Genomic DNA, 19,297 nt, shown 5'->3' on the forward strand with positions numbered 1-19,297 from the left:
GCCGCCCAATCAATCAAAGCTCGAAAGCTAAGTTTTGTGATAGGCAGGTAGTCCTTGGCTTACCACCGCAATTCAGCCCTAAGTTTCCCTTTTCCAAGCAAGGCGGTTGTGAAGTGAATTGCATCTTTGCCACAGTGGTGACCAGAATCCCTGCCGTGGCCAAGTGAATCATCTGTCGTTAAGCGAGCCTGCTGGCCGCATTGGCTTTGCCTGTCGGACTCCCGCTGGGAAGATTACGAAGGAGCATTGCACGACCCTGGGACGGTGTAATTTTCATCAAGACGTGCCAGTCGCCCACCCCCGAATTTGGATCGCCTGGCCGTGGGGATGCTGCAACGGTCATAGGTGGGAACAACGGTCATGCGGCCCTTTTTACAGTGCCCATGGGCATTTCCAAGGTCGCTAGGTTAACGGTTTGAGCTCAAGGGCTATCTGTTTATATATGTGCGTGCACCTGTAGCTGTCTCTACCCGTGTCTATGTGTATGAATTCCGGAAAGCGAAAGGACGTTTTCGAAAACTAAAACCTATAGCCGACAGGAAGAACTGAGACGTCCTCTAAAAAGAGAGAAACCGCTTAAGTCGGGATTTTAATTCCACCCTTCTTCTGCCGGCCTGCGCCAGTGGCCAAGGTCTGGTTGGCAGCTGGCCTTTTCTCTCTGTTTGGCCAGAGTGTGAACGGCCTTCCCTGCAGGGCAGAGTGTGTGGCAGTGCATTTTGCCTGCAGATTCCATCGAAATGGAGCCCGGGAGCGACCAGCGGCCCGGCTCGGGAGCCGACCATGAGGCGTCCAGGCTTGCTAGGTTGAGGGGAGAAGGATGGAGTGGTGGGAAGAGCCCGAGAGGCACATCCCCAGAGCCGGTGTGTGCGGTAGAGACAGGCTGGGCGGCAGGCAAAGGAGGAGGGATGGGCCTGTGGGAATGCGATGAGACCCTGGCTCGGATTCCCTACGAGGGCTTGAACAGGGGGCGCTGCGGGTTGCTTAAAGGCAGCGGCAAGCAGCTTGAGTGCCGTCTACGGCCATACTACCCTGAAAGCGCCCGATCCCGTCTGATCTCGGAAGCTAAGCAGGGTCAGGCCTGGTTAGTACTTGGATGGGAGACCGCCTGGGAATACCGGGTGCTGTAGGCTTTTGCCCCCTTTTGCTGCCACTTTAAGTCTTTTGGTGCCGCTTGCAGCCTGGCCAACGGAAGGCAACCCTGCTTGCCCCAGCCCCAGCCCCGGCCCCGCCTGGGTCCCCCCCTCCCCAAGATACTCGATAGCCGCCCAATCAATCAAAGCTCGAAAGCTAAGTTTTGTGATAGGCAGGTAGTCCTTGGCTTACCACCGCAATTCAGCCCTAAGTTTCCCTTTTCCAAGCAAGGCGGTTGTGAAGTGAATTGCATCTTTGCCACAGTGGTGACCAGAATCCCTGCCGTGGCCAAGTGAATCATCTGTCGTTAAGCGAGCCTGCTGGCCGCATTGGCTTTGCCTGTCGGACGCCCGCTGGGAAGATTACGAAGGAGCATCGCACGACCCTGGGACAGTGTAATTTTCATCAAGACGTGCCAGTCGCCCACCCCCGAATTTGGATCGCCTGGCCGTGGGGATGCTGCAACGGTCATAGGTGCGAACAACGGTCATGCGGCCCTTTTTACAGTGCCCATGGGCATTTCCAAGGTCGCTAGGTTAACGGTTTGAGCTCAAGGGCTATCTGTTTATATATGTGCGTGCACCTGTAGCTGTCTCTACCCGTGTCTATGTGTATGAATTCCGGAAAGCGAAAGAACGTTTTCGAAAACTAAAACCTATAGCCGACAAGAAGAACTGAGACGTCCTCTAAAAAGAGAGAAACCGCTTAAGTCGGGGTTTTAATTCCACCCTTCTTCTGCCGGCCTGTGCCAGTGACCAAGGTCTGGTTGGCAGCTGGCCTTTTCTCTCTGTTTGGCCAGAGTGTGGACGGCCTTCCCTGCAGGGCGGAGTGTGTGGCAGCTGCATTTTGCCTGCAGGTTCCATCGGAATGGAGCCCGGGAGCGACCAGCGGCCCGGCTCGGGAGCCGACCATGAGGCGTCCAGGCTTGCTAGGTTGAGGGGAGAAGGATGAAGTGGTGGGGGAAGAGCCCGAGAGGCACATCCCCAGAGCCGGTGTGTGCGGTAGAGACAGGCTGGGCGGCAGGCAAAGGAGGAGGGATGGGCCTGTGGGAATGCGATGAGACCCTGGCTCGGATTCCCTACGAGGGCTTGAACAGGGGGCGCTGCGGGTTGCTTAAAGGCAGCGGCAAGCAGCTTGAGTGCCGTCTACGGCCATACTACCCTGAAAGCGCCCGATCCCGTCTGATCTCGGAAGCTAAGCAGGGTCAGGCCTGGTTAGTACTTGGATGGGAGACCGCCTGGGAATACCGGGTGCTGTAGGCTTTTGCCCCCTTTTGCTGCCACTTTAAGTCTTTTGGTGCCGCTTGCAGCCTGGCCAACGGAAGGCAACCCTGCTTGCCCCAGCCCCGGCCCCGCCTGGGTCCCCCCTCCCCAAGATACTCGATAGCCGCCCAATCAATCAAAGCTCGAAAGCTAAGTTTTGTGATAGGCAGGTAGTCCTTGGCTTACCACCGCAATTCAGCCCTAAATTTCCCTTTTCCAAGCAAGGCGGTTGTGAAGTGAATTGCATCTTTGCCACAGTGGTGACCAGAATCCCTGCCGTGGCCAAGTGAATCATCTGTCGTTAAGCGAGCCTGCTGGCCGCATTGGCTTTGCCTGTCGGACACCCGCTGGGAAGATTACGAAGGAGCATCGCACGACCCTGGGACGGTGTAATTTTCATCAAGACGTGCCAGTCGCCCACCCCCGAATTTGGATCGCCTTGCCGTGGGGATGCTGCAACGGTCATAGGTGCGAACAACGGTCATGCGGCCCTTTTTACAGTGCCCATGGGCATTTCCAAGGTCGCTAGGTTAACGGTTTGAGCTCAAGGGCTATCTGTTTATATATGTGCGTGCACCTGTAGCTGTCTCTACCCGTGTCTATGTGTATGAATTCCGGAAAGCGAAAGAACGTTTTCGAAAACTAAAACCTATAGTCGACAAGAAGAACTGAGACATCCTCTAAAAAGAGAGAAACCGCTTAAGTCGGGGTTTTAATTCCACCCTTCTTCTGCCGGCCTGCGCCAGTGACCAAGGTCTGGTTGGCAGCTGGCCTTTTCTCTCTGTTTGGCCAGAGTGTGGACGGCCTTCCCTACAGGGCGGAGTGTGTGGCAGCTGCATTTTGCCTGCAGGTTCCATCGGAATGGAGCCCGGGAGCGACCAGCGGCCCGGCTCGGGAGCCGACCATGAGGCGTCCAGGCTTGCTAGGTTGAGGGGAGAAGGATGGAGTGGTGGGAAGAGCCCGAGAGGCACATCCCCAGAGCCGGTGTGTGCGGTAGAGACAGGCTGGGCGGCAGGCAAAGGAGGAGGGATGGGCCTGTGGGAATGCGATGAGACCCTGGCTCGGATTCCCTACGAGGGCTTGAACAGGGGGCGCTGCGGGTTGCTTAAAGGCAGCGGCAAGCAGCTTGAGTTCCGTCTACGGCCATACTACCCTGAAAGCGCCCGATCCCGTCTGATCTCGGAAGCTAAGCAGGGTCAGGCCTGGTTAGTACTTGGATGGGAGACCGCCTGGGAATACCGGGTGCTGTAGGCTTTTGCCCCCTTTTGCTGCCACTTTAAGTCTTTTGGTGCCGCTTGCAGCCTGGCCAACGGAAGGCAACCCTGCTTGCCCCAGCCCCGGCCCCGCCTGGGTCCCCCCTTCCCCAAGATACTCGATAGCCGCCCAATCAATCAAAGCTCGAAAGCTAAGTTTTGTGATAGGCAGGTAGTCCTTGGCTTACCACCGCAATTCAGCCCTAAGTTTCCCTTTTCCAAGCAAGGCGGTTGTGAAGTGAATTGCATCTTTGCCACAGTGGTGACCAGAATCCCTGCCGTGGCCAAGTGAATCATCTGTCGTTAAGCGAGCCTGCTGGCCGCATTGGCTTTGCCTGTCGGACGCCCGCTGGGAAGATTACGAAGGAGCATCGCACGACCCTGGGACAGTGTAATTTTCATCAAGACGTGCCAGTCGCCCACCCCCGAATTTGGATCGCCTGGCCGTGGGGATGCTGCAACGGTCATAGGTGCGAACAACGGTCATGCGGCCCTTTTTACAGTGCCCATGGGCATTTCCAAGGTCGCTAGGTTAACGGTTTGAGCTCAAGGGCTATCTGTTTATATATGTGCGTGCACCTGTAGCTGTCTCTACCCGTGTCTATGTGTATGAATTCCGGAAAGCGAAAGAACGTTTTCGAAAACTAAAACCTATAGCCGACAAGAAGAACTGAGACGTCCTCTAAAAAGAGAGAAACCGCTTAAGTCGGGGTTTTAATTCCACCCTTCTTCTGCCGGCCTGTGCCAGTGACCAAGGTCTGGTTGGCAGCTGGCCTTTTCTCTCTGTTTGGCCAGAGTGTGGACGGCCTTCCCTGCAGGGCGGAGTGTGTGGCAGCTGCATTTTGCCTGCAGGTTCCATCGGAATGGAGCCCGGAAGCGACCAGCGGCCCGGCTCGGGAGCCGACCATGAGGCGTCCAGGCTTGCTAGGTTGAGGGGAGAAGGATGAAGTGGTGGGGGAAGAGCCCGAGAGGCACATCCCCAGAGCCGGTGTGTGCGGTAGAGACAGGCTGGGCGGCAGGCAAAGGAGGAGGGATGGGCCTGTGGGAATGCGATGAGACCCTGGCTCGGATTCCCTACGAGGGCTTGAACAGGGGGCGCTGCGGGTTGCTTAAAGGCAGCGGCAAGCAGCTTGAGTGCCGTCTACGGCCATACTACCCTGAAAGCGCCCGATCCCGTCTGATCTCGGAAGCTAAGCAGGGTCAGGCCTGGTTAGTACTTGGATGGGAGACCGCCTGGGAATACCGGGTGCTGTAGGCTTTTGCCCCCTTTTGCTGCCACTTTAAGTCTTTTGGTGCCGCTTGCAGCCTGGCCAACGGAAGGCAACCCTGCTTGCCCCAGCCCCGGCCCCGCCTGGGTCCCCCCTCCCCAAGATACTCGATAGCCGCCCAATCAATCAAAGCTCGAAAGCTAAGTTTTGTGATAGGCAGGTAGTCCTTGGCTTACCACCGCAATTCAGCCCTAAATTTCCCTTTTCCAAGCAAGGCGGTTGTGAAGTGAATTGCATCTTTGCCACAGTGGTGACCAGAATCCCTGCCGTGGCCAAGTGAATCATCTGTCGTTAAGCGAGCCTGCTGGCCGCATTGGCTTTGCCTGTCGGACACCCGCTGGGAAGATTACGAAGGAGCATCGCACGACCCTGGGACGGTGTAATTTTCATCAAGACGTGCCAGTCGCCCACCCCCGAATTTGGATCGCCTTGCCGTGGGGATGCTGCAACGGTCATAGGTGCGAACAACGGTCATGCGGCCCTTTTTACAGTGCCCATGGGCATTTCCAAGGTCGCTAGGTTAACGGTTTGAGCTCAAGGGCTATCTGTTTATATATGTGCGTGCACCTGTAGCTGTCTCTACCCGTGTCTATGTGTATGAATTCCGGAAAGCGAAAGAACGTTTTCGAAAACTAAAACCTATAGTCGACAAGAAGAACTGAGACATCCTCTAAAAAGAGAGAAACCGCTTAAGTCGGGGTTTTAATTCCACCCTTCTTCTGCCGGCCTGCGCCAGTGACCAAGGTCTGGTTGGCAGCTGGCCTTTTCTCTCTGTTTGGCCAGAGTGTGGACGGCCTTCCCTACAGGGCGGAGTGTGTGGCAGCTGCATTTTGCCTGCAGGTTCCATCGGAATGGAGCCCGGGAGCGACCAGCGGCCCGGCTCGGGAGCCGACCATGAGGCGTCCAGGCTTGCTAGGTTGAGGGGAGAAGGATGGAGTGGTGGGAAGAGCCCGAGAGGCACATCCCCAGAGCCGGTGTGTGCGGTAGAGACAGGCTGGGCGGCAGGCAAAGGAGGAGGGATGGGCCTGTGGGAATGCGATGAGACCCTGGCTCGGATTCCCTACGAGGGCTTGAACAGGGGGCGCTGCGGGTTGCTTAAAGGCAGCGGCAAGCAGCTTGAGTTCCGTCTACGGCCATACTACCCTGAAAGCGCCCGATCCCGTCTGATCTCGGAAGCTAAGCAGGGTCAGGCCTGGTTAGTACTTGGATGGGAGACCGCCTGGGAATACCGGGTGCTGTAGGCTTTTGCCCCCTTTTGCTGCCACTTTAAGTCTTTTGGTGCCGCTTGCAGCCTGGCCAACGGAAGGCAACCCTGCTTGCCCCAGCCCCGGCCCCGCCTGGGTCCCCCCTTCCCCAAGATACTCGATAGCCGCCCAATCAATCAAAGCTCGAAAGCTAAGTTTTGTGATAGGCAGGTAGTCCTTGGCTTACCACCGCAATTCAGCCCTAAGTTTCCCTTTTCCAAGCAAGGCGGTTGTGAAGTGAATTGCATCTTTGCCACAGTGGTGACCAGAATCCCTGCCGTGGCCAAGTGAATCATCTGTCGTTAAGCGAGCCTGCTGGCCGCATTGGCTTTGCCTGTCGGACGCCCGCTGGGAAGATTACGAAGGAGCATCGCACGACCCTGGGACAGTGTAATTTTCATCAAGACGTGCCAGTCGCCCACCCCCGAATTTGGATCGCCTGGCCGTGGGGATGCTGCAACGGTCATAGGTGCGAACAACGGTCATGCGGCCCTTTTTACAGTGCCCATGGGCATTTCCAAGGTCGCTAGGTTAACGGTTTGAGCTCAAGGGCTATCTGTTTATATATGTGCGTGCACCTGTAGCTGTCTCTACCCGTGTCTATGTGTATGAATTCCGGAAAGCGAAAGAACGTTTTCGAAAACTAAAACCTATAGTCGACAAGAAGAACTGAGACATCCTCTAAAAAGAGAGAAACCGCTTAAGTCGGGGTTTTAATTCCACCCTTCTTCTGCCGGCCTGCGCCAGTGACCAAGGTCTGGTTGGCAGCTGGCCTTTTCTCTCTGTTTGGCCAGAGTGTGGACGGCCTTCCCTACAGGGCGGAGTGTGTGGCAGCTGCATTTTGCCTGCAGGTTCCATCGGAATGGAGCCCGGGAGCGACCAGCGGCCCGGCTCGGGAGCCGACCATGAGGCGTCCAGGCTTGCTAGGTTGAGGGGAGAAGGATGGAGTGGTGGGAAGAGCCCGAGAGGCACATCCCCAGAGCCGGTGTGTGCGGTAGAGACAGGCTGGGCGGCAGGCAAAGGAGGAGGGATGGGCCTGTGGGAATGCGATGAGACCCTGGCTCGGATTCCCTACGAGGGCTTGAACAGGGGGCGCTGCGGGTTGCTTAAAGGCAGCGGCAAGCAGCTTGAGTTCCGTCTACGGCCATACTACCCTGAAAGCGCCCGATCCCGTCTGATCTCGGAAGCTAAGCAGGGTCAGGCCTGGTTAGTACTTGGATGGGAGACCGCCTGGGAATACCGGGTGCTGTAGGCTTTTGCCCCCTTTTGCTGCCACTTTAAGTCTTTTGGTGCCGCTTGCAGCCTGGCCAACGGAAGGCAACCCTGCTTGCCCCAGCCCCGGCCCCGCCTGGGTCCCCCCTTCCCCAAGATACTCGATAGCCGCCCAATCAATCAAAGCTCGAAAGCTAAGTTTTGTGATAGGCAGGTAGTCCTTGGCTTACCACCGCAATTCAGCCCTAAATTTCCCTTTTCCAAGCAAGGCGGTTGTGAAGTGAATTGCATCTTTGCCACAGTGGTGACCAGAATCCCTGCCGTGGCCAAGTGAATCATCTGTCGTTAAGCGAGCCTGCTGGCCGCATTGGCTTTGCCTGTCGGACTCCCGCTGGGAAGATTACGAAGGAGCATCGCACGACCCTGGGACGGTGTAATTTTCATCAAGACGTGCCAGTCGCCCACCCCCGAATTTGGATCGCCTGGCCGTGGGGATGCTGCAACGGTCATAGGTGCGAACAACGGTCATGCGGCCCTTTTTACAGTGCCCATGGGCATTTCCAAGGTCGCTAGGTTAACGGTTTGAGCTCAAGGGCTATCTGTTTATATATGTGCGTGCACCTGTAGCTGTCTCTACCCGTGTCTATGTGTATGAATTCCGGAAAGCGAAAGAACGTTTTCGAAAACTAAAACCTATAGCCGACAGGAAGAACTGAGACGTCCTCTAAAAAGAGAGAAACCGCTTAAGTCGGGATTTTAATTCCACCCTTCTTCTGCCGGCCTGCGCCAGTGGCCAAGGTCTGGTTGGCAGCTGGCCTTTTCTCTCTGTTTGGCCAGAGTGTGAACGGCCTTCCCTGCAGGGCAGAGTGTGTGGCAGTGCATTTTGCCTGCAGATTCCATCGAAATGGAGCCCGGGAGCGACCAGCGGCCCGGCTCGGGAGCCGACCATGAGGCGTCCAGGCTTGCTAGGTTGAGGGGAGAAGGATGGAGTGGTGGGAAGAGCCCGAGAGGCACATCCCCAGAGCCGGTGTGTGCGGTAGAGACAGGCTGGGCGGCAGGCAAAGGAGGAGGGATGGGCCTGTGGGAATGCGATGAGACCCTGGCTCGGATTCCCTACGAGGGCTTGAACAGGGGGCGCTGCGGGTTGCTTAAAGGCAGCGGCAAGCAGCTTGAGTGCCGTCTACGGCCATACTACCCTGAAAGCGCCCGATCCCGTCTGATCTCGGAAGCTAAGCAGGGTCAGGCCTGGTTAGTACTTGGATGGGAGACCGCCTGGGAATACCGGGTGCTGTAGGCTTTTGCCCCCTTTTGCTGCCACTTTAAGTCTTTTGGTGCCGCTTGCAGCCTGGCCAACGGAAGGCAACCCTGCTTGCCCCAGCCCCGGCCCCGCCTGGGTCCCCCCTTCCCCAAGATACTCGATAGCCGCCCAATCAATCAAAGCTCGAAAGCTAAGTTTTGTGATAGGCAGGTAGTCCTTGGCTTACCACCGCAATTCAGCCCTAAGTTTCCCTTTTCCAAGCAAGGCGGTTGTGAAGTGAATTGCATCTTTGCCACAGTGGTGACCAGAATCCCTGCCGTGGCCAAGTGAATCATCTGTCGTTAAGCGAGCCTGCTGGCCGCATTGGCTTTGCCTGTCGGACGCCCGCTGGGAAGATTACGAAGGAGCATCGCACGACCCTGGGACAGTGTAATTTTCATCAAGACGTGCCAGTCGCCCACCCCCGAATTTGGATCGCCTGGCCGTGGGGATGCTGCAACGGTCATAGGTGCGAACAACGGTCATGCGGCCCTTTTTACAGTGCCCATGGGCATTTCCAAGGTCGCTAGGTTAACGGTTTGAGCTCAAGGGCTATCTGTTTATATATGTGCGTGCACCTGTAGCTGTCTCTACCCGTGTCTATGTGTATGAATTCCGGAAAGCGAAAGAACGTTTTCGAAAACTAAAACCTATAGCCGACAAGAAGAACTGAGACGTCCTCTAAAAAGAGAGAAACCGCTTAAGTCGGGGTTTTAATTCCACCCTTCTTCTGCCGGCCTGTGCCAGTGACCAAGGTCTGGTTGGCAGCTGGCCTTTTCTCTCTGTTTGGCCAGAGTGTGGACGGCCTTCCCTGCAGGGCGGAGTGTGTGGCAGCTGCATTTTGCCTGCAGGTTCCATCGGAATGGAGCCCGGAAGCGACCAGCGGCCCGGCTCGGGAGCCGACCATGAGGCGTCCAGGCTTGCTAGGTTGAGGGGAGAAGGATGAAGTGGTGGGGGAAGAGCCCGAGAGGCACATCCCCAGAGCCGGTGTGTGCGGTAGAGACAGGCTGGGCGGCAGGCAAAGGAGGAGGGATGGGCCTGTGGGAATGCGATGAGACCCTGGCTCGGATTCCCTACGAGGGCTTGAACAGGGGGCGCTGCGGGTTGCTTAAAGGCAGCGGCAAGCAGCTTGAGTGCCGTCTACGGCCATACTACCCTGAAAGCGCCCGATCCCGTCTGATCTCGGAAGCTAAGCAGGGTCAGGCCTGGTTAGTACTTGGATGGGAGACCGCCTGGGAATACCGGGTGCTGTAGGCTTTTGCCCCCTTTTGCTGCCACTTTAAGTCTTTTGGTGCCGCTTGCAGCCTGGCCAACGGAAGGCAACCCTGCTTGCCCCAGCCCCGGCCCCGCCTGGGTCCCCCCTCCCCAAGATACTCGATAGCCGCCCAATCAATCAAAGCTCGAAAGCTAAGTTTTGTGATAGGCAGGTAGTCCTTGGCTTACCACCGCAATTCAGCCCTAAATTTCCCTTTTCCAAGCAAGGCGGTTGTGAAGTGAATTGCATCTTTGCCACAGTGGTGACCAGAATCCCTGCCGTGGCCAAGTGAATCATCTGTCGTTAAGCGAGCCTGCTGGCCGCATTGGCTTTGCCTGTCGGACACCCGCTGGGAAGATTACGAAGGAGCATCGCACGACCCTGGGACGGTGTAATTTTCATCAAGACGTGCCAGTCGCCCACCCCCGAATTTGGATCGCCTTGCCGTGGGGATGCTGCAACGGTCATAGGTGCGAACAACGGTCATGCGGCCCTTTTTACAGTGCCCATGGGCATTTCCAAGGTCGCTAGGTTAACGGTTTGAGCTCAAGGGCTATCTGTTTATATATGTGCGTGCACCTGTAGCTGTCTCTACCCGTGTCTATGTGTATGAATTCCGGAAAGCGAAAGAACGTTTTCGAAAACTAAAACCTATAGTCGACAAGAAGAACTGAGACATCCTCTAAAAAGAGAGAAACCGCTTAAGTCGGGGTTTTAATTCCACCCTTCTTCTGCCGGCCTGCGCCAGTGACCAAGGTCTGGTTGGCAGCTGGCCTTTTCTCTCTGTTTGGCCAGAGTGTGGACGGCCTTCCCTACAGGGCGGAGTGTGTGGCAGCTGCATTTTGCCTGCAGGTTCCATCGGAATGGAGCCCGGGAGCGACCAGCGGCCCGGCTCGGGAGCCGACCATGAGGCGTCCAGGCTTGCTAGGTTGAGGGGAGAAGGATGGAGTGGTGGGAAGAGCCCGAGAGGCACATCCCCAGAGCCGGTGTGTGCGGTAGAGACAGGCTGGGCGGCAGGCAAAGGAGGAGGGATGGGCCTGTGGGAATGCGATGAGACCCTGGCTCGGATTCCCTACGAGGGCTTGAACAGGGGGCGCTGCGGGTTGCTTAAAGGCAGCGGCAAGCAGCTTGAGTTCCGTCTACGGCCATACTACCCTGAAAGCGCCCGATCCCGTCTGATCTCGGAAGCTAAGCAGGGTCAGGCCTGGTTAGTACTTGGATGGGAGACCGCCTGGGAATACCGGGTGCTGTAGGCTTTTGCCCCCTTTTGCTGCCACTTTAAGTCTTTTGGTGCCGCTTGCAGCCTGGCCAACGGAAGGCAACCCTGCTTGCCCCAGCCCCGGCCCCGCCTGGGTCCCCCCTTCCCCAAGATACTCGATAGCCGCCCAATCAATCAAAGCTCGAAAGCTAAGTTTTGTGATAGGCAGGTAGTCCTTGGCTTACCACCGCAATTCAGCCCTAAGTTTCCCTTTTCCAAGCAAGGCGGTTGTGAAGTGAATTGCATCTTTGCCACAGTGGTGACCAGAATCCCTGCCGTGGCCAAGTGAATCATCTGTCGTTAAGCGAGCCTGCTGGCCGCATTGGCTTTGCCTGTCGGACGCCCGCTGGGAAGATTACGAAGGAGCATCGCACGACCCTGGGACAGTGTAATTTTCATCAAGACGTGCCAGTCGCCCACCCCCGAATTTGGATCGCCTGGCCGTGGGGATGCTGCAACGGTCATAGGTGCGAACAACGGTCATGCGGCCCTTTTTACAGTGCCCATGGGCATTTCCAAGGTCGCTAGGTTAACGGTTTGAGCTCAAGGGCTATCTGTTTATATATGTGCGTGCACCTGTAGCTGTCTCTACCCGTGTCTATGTGTATGAATTCCGGAAAGCGAAAGAACGTTTTCGAAAACTAAAACCTATAGTCGACAAGAAGAACTGAGACATCCTCTAAAAAGAGAGAAACCGCTTAAGTCGGGGTTTTAATTCCACCCTTCTTCTGCCGGCCTGCGCCAGTGACCAAGGTCTGGTTGGCAGCTGGCCTTTTCTCTCTGTTTGGCCAGAGTGTGGACGGCCTTCCCTACAGGGCGGAGTGTGTGGCAGCTGCATTTTGCCTGCAGGTTCCATCGGAATGGAGCCCGGGAGCGACCAGCGGCCCGGCTCGGGAGCCGACCATGAGGCGTCCAGGCTTGCTAGGTTGAGGGGAGAAGGATGGAGTGGTGGGAAGAGCCCGAGAGGCACATCCCCAGAGCCGGTGTGTGCGGTAGAGACAGGCTGGGCGGCAGGCAAAGGAGGAGGGATGGGCCTGTGGGAATGCGATGAGACCCTGGCTCGGATTCCCTACGAGGGCTTGAACAGGGGGCGCTGCGGGTTGCTTAAAGGCAGCGGCAAGCAGCTTGAGTTCCGTCTACGGCCATACTACCCTGAAAGCGCCCGATCCCGTCTGATCTCGGAAGCTAAGCAGGGTCAGGCCTGGTTAGTACTTGGATGGGAGACCGCCTGGGAATACCGGGTGCTGTAGGCTTTTGCCCCCTTTTGCTGCCACTTTAAGTCTTTTGGTGCCGCTTGCAGCCTGGCCAACGGAAGGCAACCCTGCTTGCCCCAGCCCCGGCCCCGCCTGGGTCCCCCCTTCCCCAAGATACTCGATAGCCGCCCAATCAATCAAAGCTCGAAAGCTAAGTTTTGTGATAGGCAGGTAGTCCTTGGCTTACCACCGCAATTCAGCCCTAAATTTCCCTTTTCCAAGCAAGGCGGTTGTGAAGTGAATTGCATCTTTGCCACAGTGGTGACCAGAATCCCTGCCGTGGCCAAGTGAATCATCTGTCGTTAAGCGAGCCTGCTGGCCGCATTGGCTTTGCCTGTCGGACTCCCGCTGGGAAGATTACGAAGGAGCATCGCACGACCCTGGGACGGTGTAATTTTCATCAAGACGTGCCAGTCGCCCACCCCCGAATTTGGATCGCCTGGCCGTGGGGATGCTGCAACGGTCATAGGTGCGAACAACGGTCATGCGGCCCTTTTTACAGTGCCCATGGGCATTTCCAAGGTCGCTAGGTTAACGGTTTGAGCTCAAGGGCTATCTGTTTATATATGTGCGTGCACCTGTAGCTGTCTCTACCCGTGTCTATGTGTATGAATTCCGGAAAGCGAAAGAACGTTTTCGAAAACTAAAACCTATAGCCGACAGGAAGAACTGAGACGTCCTCTAAAAAGAGAGAAACCGCTTAAGTCGGGATTTTAATTCCACCCTTCTTCTGCCGGCCTGCGCCAGTGGCCAAGGTCTGGTTGGCAGCTGGCCTTTTCTCTCTGTTTGGCCAGAGTGTGAACGGCCTTCCCTGCAGGGCAGAGTGTGTGGCAGTGCATTTTGCCTGCAGATTCCATCGAAATGGAGCCCGGGAGCGACCAGCGGCCCGGCTCGGGAGCCGACCATGAGGCGTCCAGGCTTGCTAGGTTGAGGGGAGAAGGATGGAGTGGTGGGAAGAGCCCGAGAGGCACATCCCCAGAGCCGGTGTGTGCGGTAGAGACAGGCTGGGCGGCAGGCAAAGGAGGAGGGATGGGCCTGTGGGAATGCGATGAGACCCTGGCTCGGATTCCCTACGAGGGCTTGAACAGGGGGCGCTGCGGGTTGCTTAAAGGCAGCGGCAAGCAGCTTGAGTGCCGTCTACGGCCATACTACCCTGAAAGCGCCCGATCCCGTCTGATCTCGGAAGCTAAGCAGGGTCAGGCCTGGTTAGTACTTGGATGGGAGACCGCCTGGGAATACCGGGTGCTGTAGGCTTTTGCCCCCTTTTGCTGCCACTTTAAGTCTTTTGGTGCCGCTTGCAGCCTGGCCAACGGAAGGCAACCCTGCTTGCCCCAGCCCCGGCCCCGCCTGGGTCCCCCCTCCCCAAGATACTCGATAGCCGCCCAATCAATCAAAGCTCGAAAGCTAAGTTTTGTGATAGGCAGGTAGTCCTTGGCTTACCACCGCAATTCAGCCCTAAGTTTCCCTTTTCCAAGCAAGGCGGTTGTGAAGTGAATTGCATCTTTGCCACAGTGGTGACCAGAATCCCTGCCGTGGCCAAGTGAATCATCTGTCGTTAAGCGAGCCTGCTGGCCGCATTGGCTTTGCCTGTCGGACGCCCGCTGGGAAGATTACGAAGGAGCATCGCACGACCCTGGGACGGTGTAATTTTCATCAAGACGTGCCAGTCGCCCACCCCCGAATTTGGATCGCCTGGCCGTGGGGATGCTGCAACGGTCATAGGTGCGAACAACGGTCATGCGGCCCTTTTTACAGTGCCCATGGGCATTTCCAAGGTCGCTAGGTTAACGGTTTGAGCTCAAGGGCTATCTGTTTATATATGTGCGTGCACCTGTAGCTGTCTCTACCCGTGTCTATGTGTATGAATTCCGGAAAGCGAAAGAACGTTTTCGAAAACTAAAACCTATAGCCGACAAGAAGAACTGAGACGTCCTCTAAAAAGAGAGAAACCGCTTAAGTCGGGGTTTTAATTCCACCCTTCTTCTGCCGGCCTGCGCCAGTGACCAAGGTCTGGTTGGCAGCTGGCCTTTTCTCTCTGTTTGGCCAGAGTGTGGACGGCCTTCCCTGCAGGGCGGAGTGTGTGGCAGCTGCATTTTTCCTGCAGGTTCCATCGGAATGGAGCCCGGGAGCGACCAGCGGCCCGGCTCGGGAGCCGACCATGAGGCGTCCAGGCTTGCTAGGTTGAGGGGAGAAGGATGAAGTGGTGGGGGAAGAGCCCGAGAGGCACATCCCCAGAGCCGGTGTGTGCGGTAGAGACAGGCTGGGCGGCAGGCAAAGGAGGAGGGATGGGCCTGTGGGAATGCGATGAGACCCTGGCTCGGATTCCCTACGAGGGCTTGAACAGGGGGCGCTGCGGGTTGCTTAAAGGCAGCGGCAAGCAGCTTGAGTGCCGTCTACGGCCATACTACCCTGAAAGCGCCCGATCCCGTCTGATCTCGGAAGCTAAGCAGGGTCAGGCCTGGTTAGTACTTGGATGGGAGACCGCCTGGGAATACCGGGTGCTGTAGGCTTTTGCCCCCTTTTGCTGCCACTTTAAGTCTTTTGGTGCCGCTTGCAGCCTGGCCAACAGAAGGCAACCCTGCTTGCCCCAGCCCCGGCCCCGCCTGGGTCCCCCCTTCCCCAAGATACTCGATAGCCGCCCAATCAATCAAAGCTCGAAAGCTTAGTTTTGTGATAGGCAGGTAGTCCTTGGCTTACCACCGCAATTCAGCCCTAAATTTCCCTTTTCCAAGCAAGGCGGTTGTGAAGTGAATTGCATCTTTGCCACAGTGGTGACCAGAATCCCTGCCGTGGCCAAGTGAATCATCTGTCGTTAAGCGAGCCTGCTGGCCGCATTGGCTTTGCCTGTCGGACTCCCGCTGGGAAGATTACGAAGGAGCATCGCACGACCCTGGGACGGTGTAATTTTCATCAAGACGTGCCAGTCGCCCACCCCCGAATTTGGATCGCCTGGCCGTGGGGATGCTGCAACGGTCATAGGTGCGAACAACGGTCATGCGGCCCTTTTTACAGTGCCCATGGGCATTTCCAAGGTCGCTAGGTTAACGGTTTGAGCTCAAGGGCTATCTGTTTATATATGTGCGTGCACCTGTAGCTGTCTCTACCCGTGTCTATGTGTATGAATTCCGGAAAGCGAAAGGACGTTTTCGAAAACTAAAACCTATAGCCGACAGGAAGAACTGAGACGTCCTCTAAAAAGAGAGAAACCGCTTAAGTCGGGATTTTAATTCCACCCTTCTTCTGCCGGCCTGCGCCAGTGGCCAAGGTCTGGTTGGCAGCTGGCCTTTTCTCTCTGTTTGGCCAGAGTGTGAACGGCCTTCCCTGCAGGGCAGAGTGTGTGGCAGTGCATTTTGCCTGCAGATTCCATCGAAATGGAGCCCGGGAGCGACCAGCGGCCCGGCTCGGGAGCCGACCATGAGGCGTCCAGGCTTGCTAGGTTGAGGGGAGAAGGATGGAGTGGTGGGAAGAGCCCGAGAGGCACATCCCCAGAGCCGGTGTGTGCGGTAGAGACAGGCTGGGCGGCAGGCAAAGGAGGAGGGATGGGCCTGTGGGAATGCGATGAGACCCTGGCTCGGATTCCCTACGAGGGCTTGAACAGGGGGCGCTGCGGGTTGCTTAAAGGCAGCGGCAAGCAGCTTGAGTGCCGTCTACGGCCATACTACCCTGAAAGCGCCCGATCCCGTCTGATCTCGGAAGCTAAGCAGGGTCAGGCCTGGTTAGTACTTGGATGGGAGACCGCCTGGGAATACCGGGTGCTGTAGGCTTTTGCCCCCTTTTGCTGCCACTTTAAGTCTTTTGGTGCCGCTTGCAGCCTGGCCAACGGAAGGCAACCCTGCTTGCCCCAGCCCCGGCCCCGCCTGGGTCCCCCCTCCCCAAGATACTCGATAGCCGCCCAATCAATCAAAGCTCGAAAGCTAAGTTTTGTGATAGGCAGGTAGTCCTTGGCTTACCACCGCAATTCAGCCCTAAGTTTCCCTTTTCCAAGCAAGGCGGTTGTGAAGTGAATTGCATCTTTGCCACAGTGGTGACCAGAATCCCTGCCGTGGCCAAGTGAATCATCTGTCGTTAAGCGAGCCTGCTGGCCGCATTGGCTTTGCCTGTCGGACACCCGCTGGGAAGATTACGAAGGAGCATCGCACGACCCTGGGACGGTGTAATTTTCATCAAGATGTGCCAGTCGCCCACCCCCGAATTTGGATCGCCTGGCCGTGGGTATGCTGCAACGGTCATAGGTGCGAACAACGGTCATGCGGCCCTTTCTACAGTGCCCATGGGCATTTCCAAGGTCGCTAGGTTAACGGTTTGAGCTCAAGGGCTATCTGTTTATATATGTGCGTGCACCTGTAGCTGTCTCTACCCGTGTCTATGTGTATGAATTCCGGAAAGCGAAAGAACGTTTTCGAAAACTAAAACCTATAGCCGACAAGAAGAACTGAGACGTCCTCTAAAAAGAGAGAAACCGCTTAAGTCGGGGTTTTAATTCCACCCTTCTTCTGCCGGCCTGCGCCAGTGACCAAGGTCTGGTTGGCAGCTGGCCTTTTCTCTCTGTTTGGCCAGAGTGTGGACGGCCTTCCCTGCAGGGCGGAGTGTGTGGCAGCTGCATTTTTCCTGCAGGTTCCATCGGAATGGAGCCCGGGAGCGACCAGCGGCCCGGCTCGGGAGCCGACCATGAGGCGTCCAGGCTTGCTAGGTTGAGGGGAGAAGGATGGAGTGGTGGGAAGAGCCCGAGAGGCACATCCCCAGAGCCGGTGTGTGCGGTAGAGACAGGCTGGGCGGCAGGCAAAGGAGGAGGGATGGGCCTGTGGGAATGCGATGAGACCCTGGCTCGGATTCCCTACAAGGGCTTGAACAGGGGGCCTGGCCAACGGAAGGCAACCCTGCTTGCCCCAGCCCCGGCCCCGCCTGGGTCCCCCCTCCCCAAGATACTCGATAGCCGCCCAATCAATCAAAGCTCGAAAGCTAAGTTTTGTGATAGGCAGGTAGTCCTTGGCTTACCACCGCAATTCAGCCCTAAGTTTCCCTTTTCCAAGCAAGGCGGTTGTGAAGTGAATTGCATCTTTGCCACAGTGGTGACCAGAATCCCTGCCGTGGCCAAGTGAATCATCTGTCGTTAAGCGAGCCTGCTGGCCGCATTGGCTTTGCCTGTCGGACGCCCGCTGGGAAGATTACGAAGGAGCATCGCACGACCCTGGGACGGTGTAATTTTCATCAAGACGTGCCAGTCGCCCACCCCCGAATTTGGATCGCCTGGCCGTGGGGATGCTGCAACGGTCATAGGTGCGAACAACGGTCATGCGGCCCTTTTTACAGTGCCCATGGGCATTTCCAAGGTCGCTAGGTTAACGGTTTGAGCTCAAGGGCTATCTGTTTATATATGTGCGTGCACCTGTAGCTGTCTCTACCCGTGTCTATGTGTATGAATTCCGGAAAGCGAAAGAACGTTTTCGAAAACTAAAATCTATAGCCGACAAGAAGAACTGAGACGTCCTCTAAAAAGAGAAACCGCTCAAGTCGGGGTTTTAATTCCACCCTTCTTCTGCCGGCCTGCGCCAGTGACCAAGGTCTGGTTGGCAGCTGGCCTTTTCTCTCTGTTTGGCCAGAGTGTGGACGGCCTTCCCTGCAGGGCGGAGTGTGTGGCAGCTGCATTTTGCCTGCAGGTTCCATCGGAATGGAGCCCGGGAGCGACCAGCGGCCCGGCTCGGGAGCCGACCATGAGGCGTCCAGGCTTGCTAGGTTGAGGGGAGAAGGATGGAGTGGTGGGAAGAGCCCGAGAGGCACATCCCCAGAGCCGGTGTGTGCGGTAGAGACAGGCTGGGCGGCAGGCAAAGGAGGAGGGATGGGCCTGTGGGAATGCGATGAGACCCTGGCTCGGATTCCCTACGAGGGCTTGAACAGGGGGCGCTGCGGGTTGCTTAACGGCAGTGGCAAGCATCTTGAGTGCCGTCTACGGCCATACTACCCTGAAAGCGCCCGATCCCGTCTGATCTCGGAAGCTAAGCAGGGTCAGGCCTGGTTAGTACTTGGATGGGAGACCGCCTGGGAATACCGGGTGCTGTAGGCTTTTGCCCCCTTTTGCTGCTACTTTTAAGACTTTTGCTGCTTACTGCGTGGGAAAGAGAATGTAGTCCTGTGTTTTGTTGTGAAAATTCTATCTCAGCTTTATTTCCATAAACAACTCAAGGGAGCAATCCTATCTAATCTTCCTTCCTCCTTTTTTTCTCACAACCCTACGAGGTCCGGTTGTGTTGATAGAGAGTTACTGTCGAAAGTCATACTTATAGAATATTGTTTTCCTGGAATGGAACTTGGTTGCTTAGATGTACATGGTTCATGCTAGTTTTTGACGTATTTTCTCACTTAATGGTACCAGGCTTTCATTTGATACTTAAAACAATATCACACAATAGCGTAGTTTAGTTTAGTTTTATTTATTAGTGTAGGGAGTCCCGATCCAGAAAGGGACGCAACTGGCGGATCAGGCGAACCTGATGAAAAATCCTCCCGGTCACGGCCGTCAAGTGCTCTTCTAAAGACAGCCGTGAATCCTGGAGGACACCCAAGTTGCGAGCCCTCTCCGTGGGGGCCAGCGATTCGCCCGCAATAGTCAGCGATGGCGTCAACTGACTATATCGGGACGTCGGAAACCACAGCCACTCGGTCTTGGATGGGTTGAGCCTGAGCCTGTTCCTCCCCATCCAGATCCGCATGGCCTCCAGACACCAGGACATTACTTCAAGGGCATCGTTGGGGTGGTCCGTGGTGGAGATGTACAGCTGGGTGTCATCAGCGTACTGATGGAACTTCACCCCGAAACCATGGATGATCTCGCCCAGCGGCTTTACATAAATGTTGAACAGAAGGGGC

General features: G+C 56.4%; 14 non-coding genes across 14 annotated transcripts; all 14 read left to right on the plus strand.

Annotated features, from left to right (window-relative positions):
- The first annotated feature begins 1,011 nt into the window (after nt 1–1,011).
- Nucleotides 1,012–1,130, plus strand: LOC139318919 (5S ribosomal RNA). The gene has a single exon (XR_011600569.1). It is a non-coding gene; the product is annotated as a 5S ribosomal RNA (ribosomal RNA).
- Nucleotides 1,131–2,274: 1,144 nt separating this feature from the next.
- On the plus strand, nt 2,275–2,393 carry LOC139318920 (5S ribosomal RNA). Its single transcript, XR_011600570.1, has one exon. It is a non-coding gene; the product is annotated as a 5S ribosomal RNA (ribosomal RNA).
- Nucleotides 2,394–3,528: 1,135 nt separating this feature from the next.
- On the plus strand, nt 3,529–3,647 carry LOC139318921 (5S ribosomal RNA). The gene has a single exon (XR_011600571.1). It is a non-coding gene; the product is annotated as a 5S ribosomal RNA (ribosomal RNA).
- A 1,138-nt stretch (nt 3,648–4,785) lies between these two features.
- LOC139318923 (5S ribosomal RNA) lies at nt 4,786–4,904 on the plus strand. Its single transcript, XR_011600573.1, has one exon. It is a non-coding gene; the product is annotated as a 5S ribosomal RNA (ribosomal RNA).
- A 1,135-nt stretch (nt 4,905–6,039) lies between these two features.
- Nucleotides 6,040–6,158, plus strand: LOC139318924 (5S ribosomal RNA). Its single transcript, XR_011600574.1, has one exon. It is a non-coding gene; the product is annotated as a 5S ribosomal RNA (ribosomal RNA).
- A 1,136-nt stretch (nt 6,159–7,294) lies between these two features.
- On the plus strand, nt 7,295–7,413 carry LOC139318926 (5S ribosomal RNA). Its single transcript, XR_011600575.1, has one exon. It is a non-coding gene; the product is annotated as a 5S ribosomal RNA (ribosomal RNA).
- A 1,135-nt stretch (nt 7,414–8,548) lies between these two features.
- LOC139318927 (5S ribosomal RNA) lies at nt 8,549–8,667 on the plus strand. Its single transcript, XR_011600576.1, has one exon. It is a non-coding gene; the product is annotated as a 5S ribosomal RNA (ribosomal RNA).
- A 1,138-nt stretch (nt 8,668–9,805) lies between these two features.
- On the plus strand, nt 9,806–9,924 carry LOC139318928 (5S ribosomal RNA). The gene has a single exon (XR_011600577.1). It is a non-coding gene; the product is annotated as a 5S ribosomal RNA (ribosomal RNA).
- Nucleotides 9,925–11,059: 1,135 nt separating this feature from the next.
- LOC139318929 (5S ribosomal RNA) lies at nt 11,060–11,178 on the plus strand. Its single transcript, XR_011600578.1, has one exon. It is a non-coding gene; the product is annotated as a 5S ribosomal RNA (ribosomal RNA).
- Nucleotides 11,179–12,314: 1,136 nt separating this feature from the next.
- LOC139318930 (5S ribosomal RNA) lies at nt 12,315–12,433 on the plus strand. Its single transcript, XR_011600579.1, has one exon. It is a non-coding gene; the product is annotated as a 5S ribosomal RNA (ribosomal RNA).
- Nucleotides 12,434–13,568: 1,135 nt separating this feature from the next.
- Nucleotides 13,569–13,687, plus strand: LOC139318931 (5S ribosomal RNA). The gene has a single exon (XR_011600580.1). It is a non-coding gene; the product is annotated as a 5S ribosomal RNA (ribosomal RNA).
- Nucleotides 13,688–14,824: 1,137 nt separating this feature from the next.
- LOC139318932 (5S ribosomal RNA) lies at nt 14,825–14,943 on the plus strand. The gene has a single exon (XR_011600581.1). It is a non-coding gene; the product is annotated as a 5S ribosomal RNA (ribosomal RNA).
- Nucleotides 14,944–16,078: 1,135 nt separating this feature from the next.
- On the plus strand, nt 16,079–16,197 carry LOC139318933 (5S ribosomal RNA). Its single transcript, XR_011600582.1, has one exon. It is a non-coding gene; the product is annotated as a 5S ribosomal RNA (ribosomal RNA).
- Nucleotides 16,198–18,375: 2,178 nt separating this feature from the next.
- LOC139318935 (5S ribosomal RNA) lies at nt 18,376–18,494 on the plus strand. Its single transcript, XR_011600584.1, has one exon. It is a non-coding gene; the product is annotated as a 5S ribosomal RNA (ribosomal RNA).
- Nucleotides 18,495–19,297: the final 803 nt, after the last annotated feature.

This window comes from Pituophis catenifer, unplaced genomic scaffold (assembly GCF_029215685.1).
Source record: "Pituophis catenifer annectens isolate HBS135680 unplaced genomic scaffold, rPitCat1.0.hap2 SCAF_6, whole genome shotgun sequence".
Classification (NCBI taxonomy): domain Eukaryota; kingdom Metazoa; phylum Chordata; class Lepidosauria; order Squamata; family Colubridae; genus Pituophis; species Pituophis catenifer.